We start from the raw sequence: 6,975 nt of genomic DNA, 5'->3' as shown, positions 1-6,975 counted from the left end.
TTTAAATTCCTAAAATCAATACAAATGCAGATATCACCATTATTTTTCCTAACTTGTAAAAGATTAGAAACCCATTTGGAATGTCTAACTGGAAATATGATTTTTTATTTTAAGAGTTTATTCAACTCATTTTTTATTTGATTTTCCAGATTTGGATGGATATTTCTAAGTTTTTTTTGAATGGGTTTGACATCAGGTATCATAGGGATAATGTGTTGAATGATAGAAGTATCGTATGTTTTGAGATCTTGATAATTCCAAGAAAAGATGTCTTTGTATTTCTTTAACAAATGAATAAATGAATTTCTTTCTTGTGTTGAGAGCCCAAGACCTAAGTTAATGTTTTGAGGATTACTATCTGATCCTAGGTTAACAAGTTCAAATCTCAAAGTTGAACTTTGAAGTTTGCAATTGCTGACTTTTTTGAATCTATCTTTTAAGTCATAAAGATCCTCAAGTTTAACTACAGGCTTTGGCAGGGCATTTTGTTCAATTGATTTATTCAATTGTTTTTCATGTTCATCTTCATCAATTACTTGATCAAAATAAGATTCTTCAGATGTTAAAAAGTCAAGGATATATTCATCATCATTGAATACTCACCAGTTGGTGACATTATCTGGAATGGAAGGCCGAAAAATCAACTCTATAGAAAATCTATCTGGACTAAAATCTTCAAGTGGAATCAACTTAGATGCAACATTAGCTAAAAGATCAGCACTGGCATTCTATAGCCTGGGTATTGGAGAAATATTAAATGCAGTGAAATGTGAAGTCAAACTTTGAATTAAGGATTGATAATGTATGAGATGATTAGAAACAAAATGAATATTGTTTCTTACTTGTTTTATAATTATTTCTAAATCACCAAAGACTTGAAGGTATTCAACACTCAAACTTATGGCTTTATGCAATCCTTATACTAACGCTTCATATTCTTCTATATTATTAGTACAATCAAACTCTAATCTACGTGCCAACATAGTTTTTTCACCATTAGGGCTTACCAAAATACATCCAACACCTGCATCATCATTAGATTTAGAACCATCGAAATAAAGTGTCCAAAATAAAGAATCTTGCTTAATTACAGGTGAATCTACAATATTAATACATTTAGTAAAGTTTGTTTGTGAAAAATTTTCAACTTGAGATAAAACAAAATTTGCTAAAAAAGGAGATATTGGAGCAGTAAAACTTCCAAAGAAAGATTCCGAAGAATAATTTCCAAGGATATTGTTGGAGAAAGCAACAGGCTCATTTCCTTCATCCAGATTAGTAACTATGTATTTCATATGCTTTTCTCTATCCACTCGTATCTGATTTGGTTTACCGTTGTAAGGAAGCCATATATGTGACCAATCTGTGGCAAAATAACCATGCAATTTCTCAGACCAGTCTCTGCTTAAAATAAGACCATAAAATTCAAGAATATCAGCAATCAAAATATCGATAATTTGACATACCTTTGAATTTGAGGATAGTCTTATTAAAATAGAATTTAATTCTCCCAATACCTTGACCTTTGTTCTGTCTAATTGCACAATTTGGAAAAACAACTTTTCAGGCATAATGTTCAGCTTGAGACAAACTGAATATGGCATAATATTTGAAGAAGCACCTGAATCTATTAAACAATTGTGAACATTTTTGTTAAAAATTTCAAAGGTTAAAATAAAAGGTGGGGTATGGGAGTTGGACCTATCTCCAATTAGAATCGCATCAGAAGCATCAATTTTATCTGGAGAGCTGCTTGGTGGCTGTCCTTTTCTTAGTGAGGCTTTAACAGTTGGAAGCAGAGATGTAGGAACAACATTCAATTCCTTTAGTAATAATTTTTGTTGTTGCTTGAGCTTTCTTACGTCATACATGGAAATATTAGCTTTAAATTTCTTCATATATTCCACAATATTATATGCTATATATTTATCAGAAATGACAAGAGTATTAGATGTAGAAGGGGAATTAGAAGAAGATGGAATGGATTCAGAATATTTGGGAGGAGGCTTCTTGGTAGTGTAGTTATATTTACTGAGAGGAGTTGTTGATTTATGTTTGTGATTTGATGATGGTGAACCAACAGATTTTCTACTCCTAGTTTCTACTAGAAAAGCTTCTCCTTCCTCCTCATTCTCTAATATAGTAAGAATAAAATCCCATAATCCATTTGGTTCAACTAATTCTTCTTCTTCAGATTATTCTAGAAATAAAGTTGATTCTTTGTATTCTGCTTAATCTGATTCAAAATTAGATATAATATTAGGTGGTTGAGGCAATGAAGGTTGAGTTTTCTTAAACAGTCTAAAAGATCTTTTTGGAGTATCTCAGACCTGTTTTTCTTAGGACTTTTTGCAATCCTTCTAAATCAAAAGGGTCTTTGGATGGTTTCTTTTTGGTTTCTTCTTTCAAAGTTACTTTCTTTGATTTTCTCCCTTCAATAATGGTTTTCTTCTCTAAGGATAAAAACGTTCTTTCAACAAATAAAGCTTCTTTCGTGTTGTCACTTAAAGTGATTTTGTTAGCTCTCTCTACGAATATTGCAATATTAGAGGGAAGTGTAGATATATACCATTCTATTTGAACATCTTCACTAGGTTGTGAAGTTTCTGGAATTTTGTTAAGCAAATTATTGAACTTGGAATTGAAATCCTTGATTTTTCCCCTTGATTTGTTTTGAGATTGGAAATACCGTTGATTAAAGTAGCTTTGGTTCTATCATCACCAGACTTAGTTAGAAATTGCTATTGGAATGTATTCCAATCGTTGATTGAACCTGATGGTAAAGAAAAATACCAGGATCCTATTCATCCTACTAACGTATAGGGAAAAATCCTACACACACAATCTCCTTCAGAAACACCATTTAGATTTACGGCTAACATATAACTACGTAAATTCTCTTCGACTGGCATCCCTTCATTTGGATTGAACTTGGGTAACCATCTTTTTGGATGTTTAGGTAAAGGGTGAAGGGGTGCAGCCATGTTAACCGCACCTGGATTGGTCCAAGGTCTATTTTCCATAATGGGAACTTCAATAGAAGGGTTTGTGATAGTAGAAGAGGTTGATTGTGTGGAGGAAGTAGACCTTGTGCTTGTTTCTTGAACTAGCACTGGTTGATTAAGAATGGAGGGTATGAATAGGAGGATTGATCGAATGAAATGAAGGTGTTTGTGGTGAAGTGGATGATAGAATCTCACTAGTGGATGACTGTGATTCTGATTTTTTCGTCTTTCTTTGGTGAGAGGGTAAAGGAAACTCAAATGGAGTAATTCCAAGTTTCTCACTTTGGGATCGAGTCAAAATACGAGAAGTGGGAAAAGATGACGATACACTTCCTTCAGATATTTCAAATTGTTGAGGCATTTCACCTGAAATAGAAATTCCTTCTAATTTCTGGATTAGGGTATGAACTTCTAGTAGATCTTGTGAAGGAGGTTTATTTGACATTTTAGGGTTTATGCTAGGAGATTTTGTGGCTACTTTTGCAACTTCCGGTCTAGGTGTCGGAGATTTAGAATGAGATCTAGAAGTTGGGGGAGATTTTGAGGGACAAGGACTCTTTAGATGACCTTTTGATTTGGGATTAAACCTTGTTGTCATTCATAGTCAGGGCCCTCCTTCTAGTGCCAAAAATGTTGAAGGCTGGAATCTCGATGCCTCAACATCGGGGAATACCACCAGGTCAAGAGCTTAAGGAAATTCCTTTTCCATTGAAAGTGGTGGGTCCAATTGAAGATAAAGGGATATAATTGAATAATATGGAACAAACTGAGACTAATGGAATGATTCAAAAGAAAAGAATGATATCACTAATTAAACTTATCCTAATTACTTCCCGAGAATAAGATTTTTGTATATGCAATTCATAGAAATGTTTCACAAAGCATGCAACAATATAAATCATTAATTACTTTAATGAAAAGAAAACAATAATATAACTAAATTAATTAAATACTTAATTACATTAGTTGATTAAAACTCAATCACATATAATAACTCATTATCTCATGTATAACCACACAAGATATAATCCTGCACATCAATAGTGACAACGTATGACTATATTCAAAGCATTTATATAATGAAATAATCTATAAGAAATTTTCAATATATTTCAATGAAACATAGCAACAATATAAAGATAATAGTACATGATACATCATCATTGTGCTAAAAAAAGATAGCTTCAGGCTCTGCTTCTCAATAAGATAACTTTGGATTTAAACAATAGTGCAAGTTCAATGTTGTCTTTCAAAACTTCAGAACCCCTTTCTGAATTCTTGAAAGGGGTTTAAATAGACTATTAATATTAAAAAAATAGTAAACTAAAAATTCTCCAAAAACTTTGACAAATTAAGCTAAAAATAAATAAAAGCTAAAGATAGCATCTGTTGCAACAAGAAACTCATGATTGTGCTATGGGCTGATTCTGCATTTGTTCTATAAGTCCACATATATCCGTCATTGGATTTAGCTAGGGGGATGAATTGGTTGCATTCATATCTACCTCATGAATACTGCATCATTGAGTGCTAGAAGGAATTGGGTTGTTCCATTAGATAGACACCTCAACACTAGTGTTGTGGGGAAAAATGCCTATGCAGGACGATCCTATCCACCTAAGGTGTGACAGTGCCTTAGAAACAAACGAGTACAGCTATACTGGTTTCTTCCTTTATGAAATGTGAAAGAAGAGAGATCAATAGACTTACCGGTGTCTTCCGTTTGTCCCTCGATCCAATCTCCCTTCTCTTTGGGTGTTCACAGCTACTTGCCTTCTTGCTTATCCAGCTACAACTTCCTGCAAGATCACAAGAGAACAGCTACTTGCGACAAGAGAACAGCTACTTGAGACAAGAGAAGAACACTACACAAAGATAGATGTTCACATTCATAACTAGTTTAGGATTAGAAATAAACCAAATACAATAATACATTCATACATCAAAATACATCAGCATATAGGAGAAACCAAGATAGCGTTATTGATGAATAACAAGGTTCAGGAAGAGATACAACCCAGAGGGCTCCAATCCAGCATCTCCTTCCCAGCAAAAGGAATTCCTCTCTTTTCCCCCTTCAAAGCATTAAGCACCCAATGGTTCCAGTCTCAAACCAACAACAATTCTTTGCAATAACAAAATTCCAGCCTCTAGATCTCATGGAGGAGAGATCCATATATAGATGTTTGGAGAGAGGATGAGTCAGCTTGAGATCTGACTAGTGTCCTCTCCCTCTATCAGTTCTTGAGTCCACTTGGAGGTTCTTTCTTCCACTTGGAGATTTGGAACCTCTTACTCATCGCCAGTCGAATTCCCTGAGGCAAGTGTCATTTTGGAAGCTTCCTGGGTCTTGACACCTTGAGAAATGAGCCTACCACTTGTCCACTCTCGTTCAGCGCAGGTAGCCTTTGTTCCAGTTGACATTCAACGCAGGTAGCCAGTGTTGGCTTTGACATTCAGCGTAGACAGCTAGTGTAGCCACTGAAATGATCCTGAATTGACTTGTTCCTGAGCAGTTTCAGGTGGAGAACTTTTGTGAATTGCTATGGTTTGTTAGCCTTGTTCCTCTAGGGGTAGGAACAACATGTTTAGGGACTTTGGATCCCTTAGATTATGGACATTTCATGCTCAATGCTGTAAGGCACAAAAATGTCTATAACAGTTGCCCCCTAAAGTATGAGGCTGTTTATCGGGTGAAATGCTTTATCAGGGGGATCCGAAGTTCATCCAATGCTGGGAGGAGATCTGTAATAAGATACAATACAATACATTATTTTTCATACTGCTTTCATGATCTAGCTGAGGTGGGCATTCCCATGCTCAGCTTTATAAATTCATTTTTCTGTACATAGAACAGACAATCGTCTAATAGTAGACTGATAATTTTGATGAAATTATCATCCTTTGAGTAGGATGATTATCTGCTGCAATGATGTACATGTCAATGTCTTTATCTTTCCTGAATATATATCGTAGCCCGGATGGATGAAACTAGATCCGGGGTCTTCAAACTCATTCGATCTTCACTCTAAGTACAAGTCGATCCATGTGAGAAATGTTCTGAAGTCGAACATGGAAAGACATCGCTTGATTACCGGTCAATGATGTAAACCGTTAACAAGCGCGAGAGGAATCACCGATAATGACAATGACCATCAAGGTACTGCAGTACAATTCACGTGGTGCGAATAAAGGACTTGGTGTCGAACACCACGCAAAATCTTTCGGTCGAAGGTCATTGATGTATACCTGTCGCCGGAAGTGATAAACTTGCCATTGTGGCATGCAAGCTTCAAAGTACTGAAGGGGGTGTTCCTAGATCAACTTCTTGGATAATAAGCTGATGTCGACAAGAAGCGATCCGTCAAAGGAGGGCCTTAATGAATCCCACATCAGTGACACGGAACGGAGCTAATGATTTTAATGGAGGTGAAAACGATCTGTGACATATGATTCAGGGTGGCGGTCATGAATGGATGAAGGATAATGTATGGCAGTGGATGGGACACGGTTGACTCTTTCTGAACGACTTCTCTTGAACATATGGCGACACGGATGCGATGGATCGGTAGCATTACCCCAAATATGGATGGTATGGCGAGACCATGGTGATGTGACCAGTGAATGAAACAACCCAACCCGATTGTGGTACGGAGGAACAGTGTCATGTTCAAGAGCGACTTGCTACCATCAAAGTTTTCTTTGGTTTCTCCCAATTTTTCCCCAGTCATTGCTGACCAATACCTCTTTATTTTTGTCAAGCTTGAGGAGGATAACATATGCTTGTTCTATAACCTGCCCTTCGGGCAAGCCCATCGCTATGTTTTAACGAGCCTAGCGATAGTGAAACTCGTTCTCGTCTAAAGACAAGTTTGTCGCTATTTAATGATTTTAACGAGTCTAACGACAAGGATAACTCGGTCCTTTTCATTTTTAGAGAGTCTGAAATGGTACATAAAGTCAACTCCAA

The sequence above is a fragment of the Pinus tabuliformis genome, chromosome 7, assembly GCF_031772625.1.
Source record: "Pinus tabuliformis cultivar Carrire ecotype Pingquan chromosome 7, CPIR1, whole genome shotgun sequence".
Taxonomy (NCBI): Eukaryota; Viridiplantae; Streptophyta; class Pinopsida; order Pinales; family Pinaceae; genus Pinus; species Pinus tabuliformis.
Note: the sequence above shows the minus strand (reverse complement) of the source record.